This window comes from Grampus griseus, assembly GCF_964374135.1.
Source record: "Grampus griseus genome assembly, chromosome: 20".
Classification (NCBI taxonomy): Eukaryota; Metazoa; Chordata; class Mammalia; order Artiodactyla; family Delphinidae; genus Grampus; species Grampus griseus.
In genome coordinates this window covers 22,058,446-22,076,212 of record NC_139014.1, presented here as the reverse complement: position 1 = coordinate 22,076,212, position 17,767 = coordinate 22,058,446, and the positions used below count along the sequence as shown (strand labels likewise).

The 17,767-nt window shown below is 44.6% G+C and overlaps 1 long non-coding RNA gene across 1 annotated transcript; it reads left to right on the top strand.

The window, feature by feature from the left end:
- The first annotated feature begins 703 nt into the window (after positions 1 to 703).
- On the top strand, positions 704 to 16,870 carry LOC309838649. Its single transcript, XR_014298376.1, has 3 exons — positions 704 to 1,009; positions 11,741 to 11,827; positions 12,859 to 16,870. It is a non-coding gene; the product is annotated as an uncharacterized lncRNA (long non-coding RNA).
- The last annotated feature ends 897 nt before the right edge of the window (positions 16,871 to 17,767 follow it).

Genomic DNA, 17,767 nt, shown 5'->3' with positions numbered 1-17,767 from the left:
GGATGGGGGTTGGGGGTCGGGTGGGTAGGGAGGGTGGGGTGGGGGGCGGGGGTCACCACAAGCCCATTCACCGGCTCCCTCTTGGTAGTCGCTCCAGCTCCCCTTCCTTCCTCCTTTCCGTCTTTCCTCCCTCCTAATTTGCTACTGGCGGCGGCGGCAGCTGCTCCTCTGACGGCGGGGGAGGGACCCCGGGGGCAGCTCAGAGCGCGGCTGGTGCTCGGGTGGCGGAGGGAGAAAGAAGGGAAGGGAGGCTGTGAGTTAACGGCGGCTCGCAGGGAGGGAGAGAGGGGGAGGGAGGAAGGCGGAGGGATATTCGGGCCGGACCTCTCCGCGGCGGCACCGCGCTACATGTCGATTGGCTGCCGCTGTGGCCACGCGGAATCCCCAATTGGCCCGGCGGTCAGCGTTGAAGGGCCGCCCTGCGCCCATTCGCTCGCTGGTTTCAAGGCCCGGGGTTGGCTGGGCGGGCAGCGGGATGGGGGCGCGGATTGGCCGAGGGGCGGGAGATTGGGGTGAGGCCGGCCAGAGCCTGCCGCTGATTGGATTGGCCTGGTAAAGGCCGTGAGCTGAGGCCGTCTGAGCGCTGGGAGGAGGGTGGACAGAAGGTAAGACTCCGGGCCTGCTTGATTGGCTGGGATACTAGACGTTGATAGGATAGGGCACCCTAAAAAACTGGGGAGAGGAGTTTGGGGTCGGGGCCTCGGAAAGGCGGGAGGTGCCCCACCGCTTTAGAAGCCCGGCGCAGTGCACGACGGGACGCCCCCGGGAAGGGGCGGAGCCGTGTCCGGGCTGCGGTTGGGAAAGCGCAGTCACTCCGAGGGGCGTGTTGAAGAGGGTTTCGCGGGCTCGAGCGGGGGAGGGGGGGACCGTTAAAACCCTGCCCCGCGCCGACAGGAAGCTGCTTTAATGGCTAGGCCTACTTGGTACCAGGTTTTCGGCTGGGAAGGACCTTGAAGACCATGCGGTTCAACTTCCAATTTGCAGATGTGGAAACTGAAGCCGAGAGAGGGTATGCACCTTGTCCAAGGTTACTCAGCCGGTTAGTGGCCTTACTGGGACTGGACTCAAGCGCTCCTGACTGCTCTTGGCCTTACATGCATCTCCTCCAAGGAGGTGAATGCTAATACAGTTACTTTAGACCTATTTATAATTTGAGGCCTGTGCTGTTATAAGGTCTAACTTATGTGGTTTGGACAGTTGGATTTCTCTTACACTCCCATTCATAGCTATTAGGTACTTGAAAGAATAGAAATGTTTCATCTTGCGAACGTGGCACTTTTATAAAGGCGCAACCGTGAACCAGAAAGAATGTGTGTACAGGCATAAAGAATCGTGGTTCTTAGCCTTTTTAGTTGTAAGCCCTCAAAGAAACTAATGAAAGATTTTCTTAGCAAAATGAACATAAAGAAAATGTGCGAACAGTTTCTTGACTTCCCCTTACATTGGTACAGGGGCTCCAGGTGAAGAATTTCCAGAATTGTTACATTTTCACCATATTGATCTAGGGTTAATTGGATGCAGCTAGCTTACAGAGCTCTTTGCCATATAGCTTCAGCTTGTGGAAAAATTGCCCTACTCTAGCCATACTGGGAAAACCTAAGAGCAACTCTGTCCTTGTTGAGAAGTTCCAACCAAGAGTTAGGAAGTTTCCTGGTGGTCTAGTGGTTAGGATTCCGTGCTTTCACTGCCGTGGCCTGGGTTCAACCCCTGGCTGGGGAACTGATATTCCATAAGCCACGCAGCGCACACACAGAAAAAGAATTAGGAAAGGTTGGCCAGCTACCTTTATTCCTTAAAGGAAGACGAGATCTTTCTCTGCCAGAAATATCTGGAGTTCTAAAGCTGGAAGTGTGGGGACACCGTTCCTTACCCATCCTGTGACTGTTTGATTTCCTGTGGCTTAGCAGTCCTTTTAATCTCAGCCTTTTGCTTCACCTACCAGCTGATGAAGAACTGCCCTGTGTGTGTAACTTTATTAGGAATCAATGAAGATTGGGATGACGTCCATCAAAATCTTTGTATTGTCTTTATGAGTATTACCCATACTACAAATGATCCGCAGTTCTGTTTCACTCCAAGCCAAGTTTCTCCTGTCCTTTTATCAGCTCAACATCAGTCATGATACTACCAGTGAGGGGAAATGGATTTTTAAAGTAGCTGGAATAAAATGCTGGGAAGATAAATGTTTTGCAGCAAAGTTCCAGTCAAACATAAGGTCCTTACCACAGCCAAATGAAATGATTTTTTAGTTGAGCTAAGATAGGTGCTTTGTAGTCCCTATCAAAAACAGCCAACACTGTCATGCATTCAGCAGATGCTACTGGGCGCGATAATGTGAGTGCTTAGCACTCAGATTCCAGAAACTGACTGCCTGAGTTCATAACCCAACTCTGTCACTTCTAAGCTTGTGTGATTTTCTTTGCTTTATGTAGAGTGGGGCTAATAATTGTACCTGCCTCATACACAACTTTTAGGAGGTCTTAGTGAGTTGATACATGTTAAGAGCTAACACTGCCTGGCATCTTGTATATGTTGTATATACATTGGCTATTATCTATTTAGCATGTATTTTGTACGAAGCGAGTGGTTCTTGGCCCTTGGCCTATTAGGGAAGAAAGACTTTAATCAATTAATCTCACAAACAGATGTAAAGTTGTAAAAGTGAGAGATACCAAAGAATGACCCAGCCAGGAGGCTCAGGGAAAGCGTACTTGAGAAAGGAAGAGTTAATTCAGGTGGAGAAGGGAAGAACAAACGTGTGCAAAGGCCCTGTGGTGGGAGGGAGCTCAGAGATTATAAGAAACTGCAAGAAAGCCGGCACACCCAAAATACAGGGAACAAGGGATTGAGACAAAGCTAGAGTGTTGAGTAAGGGAAAGACCATGTGAGAGCCTCACATGCCAATGCTTTTGTCTATATCCTAAGACCAGAGGGCAGCTACTCAAAGGTTTTAAAAAGGTCTTTGGTTGCAATGTGAAGATTAAGACTGGAAAGAGAGGAGCAGATGCAAGGAAACCAGTTAGGAGGCCATTGCAATAATCCAGATATGAGCTGATACTTGTAGAAAGGAGAAAGGTAGAAGGAATAGTGGAAATAGAGATAGGTATTGAACTTGGTAATTGATTGGAAGGAGAGGGAGGTGTCACTGGTGCCTGCTAGATTTCCGGATGGTGATGCCATTTGCAGTGTTTCCCAAGTAGGAGGAATTGGAGGCCATGTGGTTTAGTGAATGTGGAGAGGTACACAGGGGCTTCAGGTTGTATTTCTTGAGCTGTGTATGGAGTCCATGGGTTTTGATATGCTATTCTCTATAACAGGAATATTCATGTCCAATGAACAAATTCTGAAATTAAAGAGAGAACGTGGATTTCAGTCTTACTCTGCCACTTCTTGCTGTCTGATCCTGAGCAAGTTACTTAACGTCTTAGTCTTGTGAAATGGGAGAATCTCTGCCATACCATTGGGTGATCTGAGCATGAATGGGAGTTGGGAAAGTGCTCGGTGCAAGTGTCTTATGACGGGAGTTGTTCACCAGTATCTGTTAAACAATGAATTGGTGAATGGATGAGATCAGATGGCATTCTCCAGCTCAGTCCCCCCACTAACCCATGGTGCTTATGTGTGAGGAGACTGGCTGCGAGAGGAGAAGCAATCACTCTATGACCTGATGCCTTTTCCTCCTGAGCAAAGCTGGCTGACCTCAGAGGGGTACATGCAACTCGTCCTTATGTCCCGTGAGAAGTGATGGTCTAGCTTTGTAAAACTTAACTTCACCGTCTTTTCCAGTGTTATCCACACTAGGGCCCATGTGTACCATTGGTCCAATCAAGCCGGTCATATAATTTCATCCTGCATAAGTGCTCAGCACTATCCTAGGCCTGTCCCCTGCCTAGGTTCCCTCCTCATCTCTCCCAGTCTTCAGGTCATGCACAAGTTTGTTTCTTTGTTCATTCATTCAACTACATGAATTTATTAGATGTACCCCCCACCTCCCAGGTTATGTCAGGTATAACATGGGGATGTGATAAAGTCCATAAGAAAGTTTCAAACCAAATGCTGTCATGGAGCTAAAATATCAGAGGAGGAGGAGAGATTTTTTTCCTGACTTGTGAGAGTACTTAGTAGACAAGGGGGTTTTGAGCTGAACCTTGAAGGACTGGAGAACTTTGTAAATATAGAGTTTGCAATGAAGCCTTCTACAACTAAGGTAGTGCACATTTATATCTTCTCTTACTAACAGTGTGATACTGGGAATGCTTATTTGATATCTTTGTGTCTCAGTTTCCTCATTTGTAAAATGGAGATAATAGTTTTAGCCAGGGTTGGCTTATAGGTGTGAGACCTATACAGTCACACAGGTGCTTAGAAATGCTGGCCCCTCACTTGGTTTAATGCTCTGCTGTCACCATGTTGAAATTCTTAATAATTTTTGAACAAGGGGCCCTGCAAATTGTGTCCTGATCTTGCCTTGTAGGATTATTGCAAAGTCCTAAGAAGTTAATACATGTAAATTTCTTAGAACAGTGAGGGCCTGGCATATGATGGGGGTTCAGTAAGTGCTAGCTGTTGTTATTGTTATTATCCTCTGAACTCTTACTACAGTGTAGCTCACAGTATACCTCATAGTTTATTTAGCATTTAAATAACCAACAGATATTTTTGAGTGCCTGTTCTATAAAGGCACTGGATGGGTCACAAAGATGAATAGGACAGTACTTCCTCCCCTAGTTGGTGGAATAAAGCATGTATTTTAAGCATACTAATTAGTAATAAATAATAAAATATGTCATATGATGAGTATAGAAATTTTTAAAAATAGATTTTTGGGCTCCACCTTCAGAGAATCTTAGTAGCTCTGGTGTGGGGCTTCAGAATCAGTCCCCCAGGTGATTTTATTTATTTATTTATTTAAGGGTTTGGTTTTTTTTTTTTTGATGTGGACCATTTTTAAAGTCTTTATTGAATTTGTTACAATATTGCTTCTGTTTTATGTTTTGGGTTTTTGGTCACAAGGCACGTGGGATGTTAGCTCTCCGACCAGGGATCAAACCCACACCCCCTGCACTGGAAGGTGAAGTCTTAACCACTGGACCGCCAGGGAAGTCCCTCTGCCAGGTGATTTTAATGAACAGGCAAGTTTTAAACCATGGGCATTAACTCCAGGGAGGTCATGTGGAATAGAGGCAAAAAGCTTGGCATTGTAGTTGGTCAGGCTGGGGTTCAAGTTCTGCCATCTACTAGCTCTGTTACTTTGCATAAGTTACTTAGCTTCTCAGTTTCCTCATTTGTAAACATTAAAACCATACTTTAAAGATTAAATTTTAAGATGGTTGAAAAGCTGAGCACATAGTGGACACTTAATTATGGGTTTTTTCTCTAAAAGGGGGAGATGGTATCCCAGGAAGGGGCAGTCAAAGAGGGCTTCCTGGAGGAGAGGATAATCCACCCCCATACAACCAGTATGGTTTGGATGGGGAGAAAATCCTCTGATTACACAGTCTAGCAACAGCCAAGATATTAGGTGAATATTAGAGGAATGCTAAGTCACAAAATAATTGATTGGATTTAGCGGCTGATTAGAGACAAAGGAGATAGAAGAATGAAAGGTGAGTCCTAGGTCTCCAGCCTTGAGTATTTTTGAGAGTAATCATTTTAAAAACAAGATCATGTGTAGGAGCTGAGTTGGTGCAGGAAGGTGGGGTAGAGGTTAGGGGAGGGGTCGTGTGCCAGTTTTAGAAACGTTTAGCCTTTCATGTCATAAGGGGACAATCAAGGGAAACTGTACTTTTTTTTTTTTTTTTTTTGGCTGGGCCGTCCAGCTTAACGGATCTTAGTTCCCTGACCAGGGATTGAACCCGGGCCCCCGGCAGTGGAAGCTCTGGGTCCTAACCAGTGGACCACCAGGGAATTCCCAGAAACTGTACATTCTTGATTGGGATTTGGGAGAAAGGCTGGTGCTTGGGAAAGAAGTTAGAAGTCAATAGATCAGAAACAGTCACTGAGCTCCCAAGGATAAATTATGTCTTAACATTCTATAAAGAGAGAAAGAAAAGGAAAAGATTTTGGAACTGGAAATGGGGTTACAAACTAGTAGGCACTAAAAGTGAGAGGGAGAAAAGAAGGAAGAGCAGAGGTAGAAAAAGAAGTGGGAGAGTGGACTGTTCATAGCTATGGTGGTCTGAATAATGTTCCCCAAAAGATGTCCATGTGCTAATCCCTGGAACCCAAGAATATGTTACTTTACCTGGCAAAAGGGACTTTGCAGCTATGGTTAAATTAAGGATTTTGCGATGGGGAGATTATCCTGGATTGTCTGGGTGGATCCAGTGTAGTCACAAAGGTCCTTAGAAGGAGACAGGAGGATAAGAGTCAGAAAAGGAGATGTGATGACAAGAGGTAAAAGCCTGAGTGATGTGGAGCCATGAGCCAGGGAATGTTGGCAGCCTCTGGAAGCTGGAAGAGGCAAGGAACAGATTCTGCCTTAGGGCTTCCAGAAGGAACACAGTTCTGCTGACCCATTTTAGACTTCTTTCAGAACTGTAAGAGAATAAATTTGTGTTGCTCAAAGCACTAAGGTTGTAGTAATTTGTTACAGTAGTGACAGGAAACTACTGCAGTGGTTAACAACTGAAAACAATCCAAATACCTAACAGTGATGGATTGGTTAAATAAGTTACAATACATTAGTATGATGGACTACTATAATTGTAGTTAGCCATTAAAAATTATGCAGTAGGGCTTCCCTGGTGGCGCAGTGGTTGAGAGTCCGCCTGCCGATGCAGGGGACATGGGTTCGTGCCCGGGTCTGGGAAGATCCCACATGCCGCGGAGCAGCTAGGCCCGTGAGCCATGGCCGCTGAAGCCTGTACGTCCGGAGCCTGTGCTCCACGGCAGGAGAGGCCACAGCAGTGAGAGGCCCGCGTACTGCAAAAAAAAAAAATTATGCTGTAGAAGATAATTTAATCGTGTGGGAGATGTTCATAGTAGATTGTGAAGTACAGAAAATAAGTTAAAATATTGTAGGTATTTATGTGGAAAATTCATCAAGAGGTACACCTAAGAGTCATGCATTTTTTGCACTGACTGTATGGTATACCTCAAAAAGTTTTGCAGGTTGCACATAGATGTCCTGTTTGGTTCAAAGAAGGGAAGCATGTATTATACCTGTGTATTCATGAATAGGGAAAAGACTGGGAATGTATAAACCAAATGTTAATAATGGCTGTCTCTGGGTGGTAGGATTACAGATGATTTTTATATTATTATTATTTTTTTTTTTTGCTGTACGCGGGCCTCTCGCTGCCGCGGCCCGTCCTGTCGCGGAGCACAGGCTCCGGACGCGCAGGCCCAGCGGCCACGGCTCACGGGCCCAGCTGCTCCACGGCACGTGGGATCCCCCTGGACCGGGGCACGAACCCGCACCCCCCGCACCGGCAGGCGGACCCCCAACCACTGCGCCACCAGGGAAGCCCTATATTCATTTTTTATTCTTCTCTGTGTGTTCCAAGTTTTCTTCAGCGAACAAGTATTACTTTTTTGATCAAAAAATATATTTAAAAAATTAGTTTTTAAAAATCAAGGGAAAGGAGTAGGGAGAAAGTCTGGAGAATGATTTGCAAGCTCAAGGGCAAGGGCCCTGCAGCACCTGGCACAACCAAGCCTCTATAAACCATTATCTGAAAATAGGTGATTTTATTTTGGCTGGGGTACCGGGGGCATGCTGCATGGTATGTGGGATCTTAGTTACCCGACACGGGATCGAATCCTTGCCCCCTGCATTGGAAGCGCGGAGTCTTAACCACCGGACTGCCAGGGAAGTCCCAATAGGTGGTTTTTTAAAACATTGTATCCCCCCCACCCCAAAGCAGAAAGGGACTCAGTACTGGGGACATAGAGAGAAGGAAGAAGAAGAAGAAAAAAGGCAAGAATATAGAGATAAAAGCTTCCTGGATCCTGAGTTAGGAGGGCCTCCAAGAGATGTGAAGGAAGTGGAGCAGATTGTCTAGTCTTACCCCGGTTCTGTGTTTGTCACAGAGTCTGGAGACAGACCAAACACCCTCAGCCGTTTTCTCCTTTCATTTATTCAATCCTCCTTTATTTTCTTCCTTTGTTCTTTTTCTAATTATCAAAGTAATACATGCTTCTCACTGGAGAAGTTTGAAAAGCATGAAGAGTTAAGCAGAAATCACCTGTAATCACCTGTAATCCCAAATTATATCCACCACTGAAATATTGGCATACTTCTCAACGTAGTTCAATTTTAAATGAAATTTGAAGTATTATTATGTAACATTTTTGTCACCCCCCCCCACAAAAATGTACTTTCAAGAATTTTAAATTGGTTCAACTCATTGTCAGGTTGTGTTAAAAATTAGTATGGGGGCTTCCCTGGTGGCGCAGTGGTTGAGAGTCCGCCTGCCGATGCAGGGGACATGGGTTCGTGCCCCGGTCTGGGAAGATCCCACATGCCGCGGAGCGGCTAGGCCCGTGAGCCATGGCCGCTGAGCCTGCGTGTCCGTAGCCTGTGCTCCGCAACGGGAGAGGCCACAACAGTGAGAGGCCCGCGTACCACAAAAAAAAAAAAAATTTTTTTTAGAACCAGTTTACCAGTACCACAGCTTATGCCCCTTTGCAGTCAACCCTCCATCTTACAACCACAGTCTGCTTTCTGCCATCTTTCTTTTGCATTTTTAAAGGATTCTAGGGACTTCCCTGGTGGTCCAGTAGTTAAGACTCCATGCTTCCAACGCAGGGGGCACAAGTTTGATCCCTGGTCAGGGAACTAAGATCCCACATGCCGCTCGGCGTGGGCAAAAAATTTAAAAAAAAAAGAATTCTATAAATAAATCATGCAGCATATACTCTTTTGTGCCTAGCTTCTTTTGCTCAGTGTTTTTTTTTTTTTTTGAGATTCATCAGCATTGTTGCACATAGCAATAGTTCATTCCTTTTTGTTGTATTCCATTGTATGGATATACAACTTGGCCACAGCCTTTATTTTGGTTTCCACAGGAAGGAACAGGTGAAGCTGGGTAAGCAGGCTTAGGATTGGCTAGTTTAATAATTTCAGTGGACATTGGGGCACAGGGACTATCTCTAGTTGTCTGGTATCTGGCCCTGGGGTGATGAGGGCAGAGGAATAGTGACTCTAATTGTGAGAGCCTGATAAAGTAGGTGGTTGGAGTAAGGGTTTTGGATCGGTTGTTTATATATAAAAGGTGCACTGGCAGGAGAATGGTTTACTATCTCTAAGAATTGGCTAGTGTTGGGAGGGCCAGTCTGTCCAGGGCTAGCAAAGCCCCAAGATGTCAAATACAGAAAGTTTTTTAAAACACGATTAATACACCTTGTTGAAAGGTTAATCTAGGGACTTCCCTGGTGGCGCAGTGGTTAAGAATCCACCAATGCAGAGGACACAGGTTCGAGCCGTGGTCCAGGAAGATCCCACATGCCGCAGAGCAATTAAGCCCATGCAACACAACTACTGAGGCCGCGTGCCACAACTACTGAAGCCCTCATACCTAGAGCCGGTGCTCCACAACAAGAGAAGCCACCGCAATGAGAAGCCCGTGCACCACAACAAAGAGTAGCCCCTGCTCGCCACAACTAGAGAAAGCCCACGTGCATAAATGAAGACCCAGTGTAGCCAGAAATAAATAAATTTATTTAAAAAAAAAAAGAAAGGTTAATCTAATCTAGAAAGAATCTGAACTCTGGGATGCTAAGCATAGCTGAAACAAGCCTACATAACAGATGGTGCGACCTGGCCCCCTTGTCACACTTGGCCCTAAGATTCTCCTAGCCAGGATATTACCCTACAGTCAGTAGATTGGAGGATCCTTTGGGAAAACTGACCAGCTCAAGAAGAAATACCTATAGACACTGTATTAGTCTCCTAGGGCTGTTAAAACAAATTACCAAAATCTTGGTAGCTTAAAACAAAATAAATTTATTCTCTCTCAGTTCTGGAAGTCAAAAGTCTGAAATCAATCAAGTCTGAAAACATGTCAGCAGGGCCGCGTCCCCTCTGGAGGCTCTAGGGAGCATTTCTTTGCCTTTTCCAGCTTCTGGTGGCTCCAGGTGTTCCTTGGCATGTAGCAGCATCACTCCAATCTGCCTCCATCTTCACATAACTTTCTCCTCTTCTCTCTGTTTCTCCTCTGTGTTATCTCTTATAGACACTTGTTATTGGGTTTGGGGCCCACCCAGATAATCCAGGGTGGTCTTATCTCAAAATCCTTAACTTAGTTACATTTGCAAAGACCCTTTTTCCAAATAAGGTCACATTCACAGATTATGGGGATTAGGATGTGGATATATCTTTTGGGGGGGGACGCTATTCAACCCACTAAGAGCTGAGCGTCCCAAGTGAAAGTCAACTCACTATAGTAATGCCCAACTGCAAAGCCCTGTCTCAGAACACAGAGCTTCCAGAAAACTTTAGTGCCTCAGTCTTAAACATGAATGGACTGTCAGAGATTACCAGGTAGTTGAAGAAAATCTCTAACATGAAAGACAAAGACCAAACAAACAAACAAGAACAAAGGAACTTAGAGGATACAGAAACAGCACAGAGACCAGAACAAAACAAAGTATAACTTAAAAAGATGATAGGGGACTTCCCTGGTGGTCCAGTGGCTAAGACTCTGAGCTCCCAATGCAGGGGGCCCGGGTTCAATCCCTGGTCAGGGAACTAGATCCCACATGCATGCCACAACTAAGAGTTTGCATGCTGCAACTAAGACCCGGTGCAGCCAAAAAATAAATATTAAAAAAAAAAAAAAAGATAGGTACTTCCCTGGTGGTCCAGTGGCTAAGACTCCACATTCCCAATGCAGGGGGCCCGGGTTCGATCCCTGGTCGGGGAACTAAGATCCCAGATACCGCAGCTTAGCCCACACACCACAATGAAAAGCCCATGTGCCACAGCGAAGACCCAGCACAGCCAAAGTAAATAAATAAAAATAAATTTATAAAAGGATGATAAATATTCTTAGATATGGAGATGTTACATCCAAGAAATAAGAACAGAAGGATATGTATATTAAAAGAATAAAACAGATCTTGATATGATAACCAATAACTTCAGTCAAAGGGTTGGAAGATAAAAGTTGAGAAAATATCCTGTTTTTAAAAAAAACGCTGGGGAATTCCCTGGCGGTCCAGTGGTTAGGACTGCACTTTCACTGCCAAGGGCCTGGGTTCGATCCCTGGTTGGGAAACTAAGATTCCACAGGCTGCGCAGCCTGGCCCTCCTCCAAAAAATAACCTGGAAAATTGGCATGAAAAGATTTTTAACAGCTAGCAGTAGCCCAGGAGGATTAACATTCAACTAAGAGGAGTTACAGAGAAATAGAGAAAAGTGGAGGGAAAGCAGCATTGAAGGAATAATTCAAGAAATCAAGTCAAAACTAAATGGCGTACATCTCCAGAATGAGAAGCCCACTGAGTGCCCAACATAATGGACGGGAAAAAAATCAGAAATTTCAGGTCATTGAGTAAATAGAGGAAGGTTACTAAAAAATTCTGAGAGAAAAAGTTAACGTTCAAAGGAACAGCCGTCAGAATGGTACCATGCTTCCCATCAGCCATGCTGGAAGATGGTGGAGGAATGCTTTCGAATTATTTATGACCTCTAACTTTATGAATTAGCCAAATTGTGAATTCAGTAAAGTAAGCATATTTTCAGATGCGTGAAATCTTAAAAAATTTTACTTCCTACCCATGTACCCTTTCTTAGGAAACGTCTGGAGGATGTGGTACACCAAAACAAGAATAAATCAAGAAACAGGAAGACGTGATCCTGGAAACAGGATATTCAACAGAGGTGAGAAATGAAGAGAATCTTCAAGATGATGATGAAAGGAAATCCCAGGGTGACATAACCTGGCTGCAGGCCTTTGAGAGTAATCAGGACTGGGGCAGGAGGACAGAAGGGACGTCTCCAAGAAATCAGATGGAATGAATAGAGGAAAAATTTACACTTCTGGTGATGGTGGAGAATAAATTCATTATAGGGACATGGAAAACTAAGCCAAAAAAAAAAATTTTTGTTTTGAATTAATGATTAACTCCAGGAAAAAAATGTTTTAAAAAACTGAGAAAGAAACAAAGCTTAATCATAGTAGACTAGCTTGGCTGTGGATAATAGTTATTGGAGGCGTAATTGTGTCAACAGACTATGGATGTTGATCTCCACCAACCCCAGCACTTGTGGGCTTTCCTTTGTAGACTGCATTCCAGCCAGCAGGAGTGCTCTTTGTTCCAACTACCCAGGGCTTCTTTTCTTTAAATGGGAGTTAAGTTAATTAAATTCAATTAGTAAATTAATATATTAATAGATTAAGTTAATTGTTGAATTAAAATATCAGTAAAAAATGAGTCTAAGCAATACACACACATTTTTTTTTCTTTTTTAGACTAAACACCTTGAAAAGATTATCAAGCTTTAAACTTGTGTTCTAACTAATTTGAGACTTTTGATTTACCCAAACAACATGTAGTGTATACCCAGCCTTCATCCCATTCAATAGGGAAGTTAAGTGCTATGTATTTGAATCTGGCATATGTTAGGCTGACGTGTGACACATTATATTGTAAATTTTTTTCTAGTTTTTTTCCACTAGTGAGCAGTTTGAGGGCAGGCTCTTGTCTGTAAGGTTCTGGCACTTGACACAGACCTTCGATTTTTTTTTTTTTAATCTAATTTTAAGTCACCACAAGAGACCACAGTTTGAGTTGATGACCACATCTAATACTTGCAGAGCCTTCCGTTGCTCACACACACTGTCACATCCGTCTGCCCCATACTGAGGTTGGTGTTTTCAGTATTCTCTCTTCTACTGTCCCATTTTGCAGACGACGACCTGAGTTCCAGAGAGTGCCTTGCCGAAGGTCGCACAAGTCAGCATTGGAGCCTCTAGCAGAACTCAGGTCTCCTGACACCCAGTGACACATTAAAATACTTTTTAAAAAACTGGTTAAAAAAAATTACCATCAACCATTTTTAAGTGTATAGTTCAGTAGTGTTAAGTATAGTCACATGGTTGTGTAACAGATCTCTAGAACTTACTCATCTTGCAAAACTGAAACTTTATATCCATTGAACAACTCTCTACTTTCCCCTCACCCCTGCCCCTGGCAACCACCATTCTACTTTCTGTCTATGAATTTGAGTGCTCTAGATACCTTCTGTAAGTGGAATCACACAGTATGTGTCTCTTTGTGATTGGCTCGTTTCACTTAGCATATGTCCTCGAGGTTGATACATTTCCTCCCTTAAGGCTGAACAGTATTACATTGTAGCACATTTTGTTGATCCGTTCTTCCATCAACGGACACTTAGGTTGCTTCCACCTTTTAGCTATTACGAATAATGCTGCTCTGAGCATGGGTATACACGTATCTCTTTGAGATATTGCTTTCAGTCCTTTTGGATATATACTTGGAAGTAGGATTCCAGTAATGCATTTTTTTTTAAATTATTTATTTATTTATTTATTTTCAGCTGTGTTTGGTCTTCGTTTCCGTGCGAGGGCTTTCTCTAGTTGCGGCGAGCGGGTGCCACTCTTCATCTCGGTGCACGGGCCTCTGTCGCGGCCTCTCTTGTTGCGGAGCACAGGCTCCAGACGCGCAGGCTCAGTAGTTGTGGCTCACGGGCCTAGTTGCTCCGCGGCATGTGGGATCTTCCCAGACCAGGGCTCGAACCCGTGTCCCCTGCATTGGCAGGCAGATTCTCAACCACTGCGCCACCAGGGAAGCCCCAGTAATGCATCTTTTAAGTTCTCCATCTCATTCCAAAAATGATTTGAGGCCACTGTCCCAGCACCTTCATAAGTATTAAAAAAAAAAAAAGTTCTGAATTTCTAATGAATGAACAAAGGGGTCAGAATGGAACAGAGGAGACAGCAGAAAGGAGTGGCCTATGAGAAGGTTGATAGAATAAAGCTTTTTACCTTTACCCTCGGGAAATAGCTGCAAATAATTAAGATCCACCAGAGATGGACTGGAGTGGCCAAGGCTTTTTCTCATCTACATAAAGGTCTCCAGAGCATTCCCAAAGTTGCATTCAAACAGAGTAAGCCCTGTGCATATGAAAGGGTCACAAAGGAGGGATTCGGTATTCATGGTACGTGGTCTGTACAGGGGTGGGTGCACAAACTCAGATATTCTGGGCCTGTCATGGGACCTTCATAAAGGATCTAGTCAGAGGGGACTGTGGTAGAGTGCTGGTCATAAGTCTGTACTCAGCTCCAGACATTGATGTCAGATCTTACGATTTTTCAAGAAAAACTAGATACACCTGAAACTAACACAACATTGTAAGTCAACTATACTCCAATAAATTTTTTTTTAAAAAAAGAAAAGCTGGAAATCTGGATTTCTGTGTGAAATACCATGATTTTTTAAAGCTGGCATTTAAATTTTCAAAAAGATTTAAAAGGCATTGTGTAAATCAAAGACAAAATACAAGTTTGCAACCTCTGGTCTGTGGTACTGTGGAGCATTTATGGTAGGTAGTGAGCTCTGGGGAAGAATTGTGTCTCGTTTGTTTGGCCAGGGCTGGGAAGAGGTTAATGGCGCCTAAATCAAATGCCTGCACCTGCACAAGCTCTGCCCTTCTGTCCTTGGGTAAAGTTTAATGTGTTGCAGGCAGAGAGGAAATGGCCTAAAATGAACCATTAAGTTCTCCTGGTAGCATATCTGTGCCGGTCAGACAGGAGGGGAGGGCCCCCAATTTCGCATCATTTCTGTGAGATTCATTTGTGGCTACTTCACAGAACCGCTGTAGAATAAAACATCACAGATTTGGAAAGGTGAATTTCTCCTAAAATGTAATGCAGGTGCTAACTGGGATAATTATCTTGCCGTGAAGAGCTCAGAAGAGTGTAATGTTTTGGGAACAGCTTCTATAAAAGCTGACCTAGGAGATGCTGGGCCCCAGCTGTGGCTGGAAGAAGTGAAGGGGAAAGAATGTGTCAGCCGTTGTGCTCTGGTGGGTTTGAGAAGGAGGCAGAACACTGATCTTTCCTGGAAGTGGCATTGAAGAGTCAGTGCGGAGTTGAGACATACATGTGGCCATAAATGGCATGACCCTGCTCCAAACAGCTCAGCTCGTGCCTGGCTTCATGAACCTCACACTGGAAGTTTGAACTGCAATAAACTTCTGACCTTTCCATCAGTTCCTTTCAGTCAGAGTTTTATATGTTATAGACTATTTCAGGGACTTCCCTGGCGGTCCAGTAGTTAAGACTCCTCACTTCCACTGGAGGGGGCACGGGTTTGATCCCTGGTCCGGGAACTAAGATCCTGCAAGCTGCATGGCACGGTCAGAAAGAAAAAAAAAAAAAATTTCATATTCCCTCTTAGGAGATTTGAACTGTTACCTCTGTTACTTAAGAAAGCAGCACTGCTTATTACTACTACTACTATCATAATGTTAGTAATATTCCTATCATGCTTTATAACTTACAAGACCTTCCACTTGCATTCTTCTCATTTTGTTTCCTGGTAACTCTGAGATTATTATTTCTCACTTTACAGGTAAGGAGACTGATGGTTTCCCATTGTCATTTAGCTAAAGTTTAGAATCTTCAACGTGACCTAAGTCCCTCCCTAGTCTGGGCCTTGCCTACCTCTCCAGATCCCTCTTTCACTACCTTCCCAAGACCTCTCTTTGTTCCAGCTATTCTGGGTTTCTTTTGAGTTCCTTAAGTAGGTCAGGTTCTCTCCAGCCATAGGCCTTGTGTTGCATGTGCCGTTTCTCCCACATAGGACACTTTTCCCTGTCCTCTTTGCCTGGCTAGCAACTACTCATCTTTTGGGTCTCAGTTTAACACCATTTCTTCACGGGAGCCTTTCCTGAACATTGAGGCTATGTTGGACTCCCCAGTAATATCCTCTTATACCCCCCGGCACTTCCCATTCCAAAGACTCATCACACTTCACGTTACTCATTCAATAATTCTTGTTCCTGCTGGACTGTAAGCTCCATGAGGCAGAAACCAAATCTGCCTTAATTGATTCTATAGTCTCAGTGCCTCGTATAATATACTTTCATTCTGAAAGTTTTTGTCATGAGTCTGCTATCTGGATTCCATTGCCATGGAACTAATGCATCAAAACCTTGCCTTCAAGTCCAGTGCTGTGGGGCTTTTCTGACAGGCTTCTTCTGATATTTCAATAACCAACATCCTTTGATGAGTGACCAAAATGCACACCTCCCACATCCAATAGCAGGTTGTAAGGTTAGAACACAGCGACACTGTATTCTTTATTAATGACTAGAAAAGGCTGGTGCTGTTCTCACCTCTTCTGTTGTTTCTGTGATGCTCACATACCAATGAGAACCTTTGCCCAGCATCCTTTTGGAGCAGTCAAGGGTGGATCACAGATGACAGGGACATTAAGAGCTATTCATGGCTTCCCTGGTGGCGCAGTGGTTAAGAATCCACCTGCCAATGCAGGGGACACGGATTTGAGCCCTGGTCCAGGAAGATCCCACATGCCGCAGAGCGACTAAGCCTGTGCACCACAGCTACTGAGCCTGCGCTCTAGAGCCCGCGAGTCACAACTACTGAAACCCGCACAGCTCTAGAGAAGCCACTGCAGTGAGAAGCCCACGCACCACAACAAAGAGTAGCCCCCCACCCCCGACCCCGCTCGCCGCAACTAGAGAAAGCCCGCGTGCAGCAACGAAGACCTAACGCAGCCATAAATAAATTAATAAAATCTATTAAAATTTTTTTAAAATAAAGGATTATTTTTAAAAAATAAAAAACGAAAGCTATTCTGACTATTTGCATCTCAGGTCTTGGTTTGGTGCACACCTGGGTCATTTATAGTTGGATGGCACATTTGTTTTACTTGTTGGAAGCAGTGAGGTATAGTTACCAAATTAATGGTGCAAGCCTAGGAGTGGAAGTAATACAGTCGCTCAAGCTGGCGAGGCAGGCATTAAGCAGGTAAGCAGGGTCCAGTGGGAGGAGCGCATGGCCTCATTTCAACAGCTGCAGCAAGCTGAAGTCCCTGAAGGTTTTCAAGCCAGCTACATCTCTCCTCAGCACAGTCTTTATGAAATCTGTCACCATATAACTTCCTCAGTCCAGTTCACGGTGATCAAAACTTGTGGCTAAATACCCAGGCAGTGGCGTATAAGGTTGCAAATGGTAGTTCCAAATATAGTGCAGTTCACGTCTCCAGTAAGGAAAGAACATTGAACGAATTCATTACATGAACGGCTTAAACTAACTGAGCCTGAGAGCTTAAAGCCACATTCCTCAAATATGTGCACTCCGCAAAACTGGCACTTAGTGTCAGGCAGTCAGGCTGGAAAACAGTCGTGAACCAAAGAATCTAAACAAGGAAGAAATGCTCTCAAGGTATGCATTTGCCATATGTTACTTTGTTCTCAAGTCATCTTTGGTGATGAGCTCCATGACTTAAAGCATGACATCAGGGGTCGCAGGTCTGAGCCTGGCACACTTGGCGTCACAAGGCAAAGACTGAAGATGTGTGGCACTGGTTACAAAGGGGAATAGGCAAAAGGGGCACAGCCTGTCTTTGTTACCAAAAATAATTAAGTGCATAAAGTATAAAAACATAGCTGGAAGAGGGCTTCCCTGGTGGCGCAGTAGTTGAGAGTCCGCCTGCCGATGCAGGGGACGCGGATTCGTGCCCCGGTCTGGGAGGATCCCACATGCCGCGAGCGGCTGGGCCCGTGAGCCATGGGCACTGAGCCTGCGCGTCCGGAGCCTGTGCTCCGCAA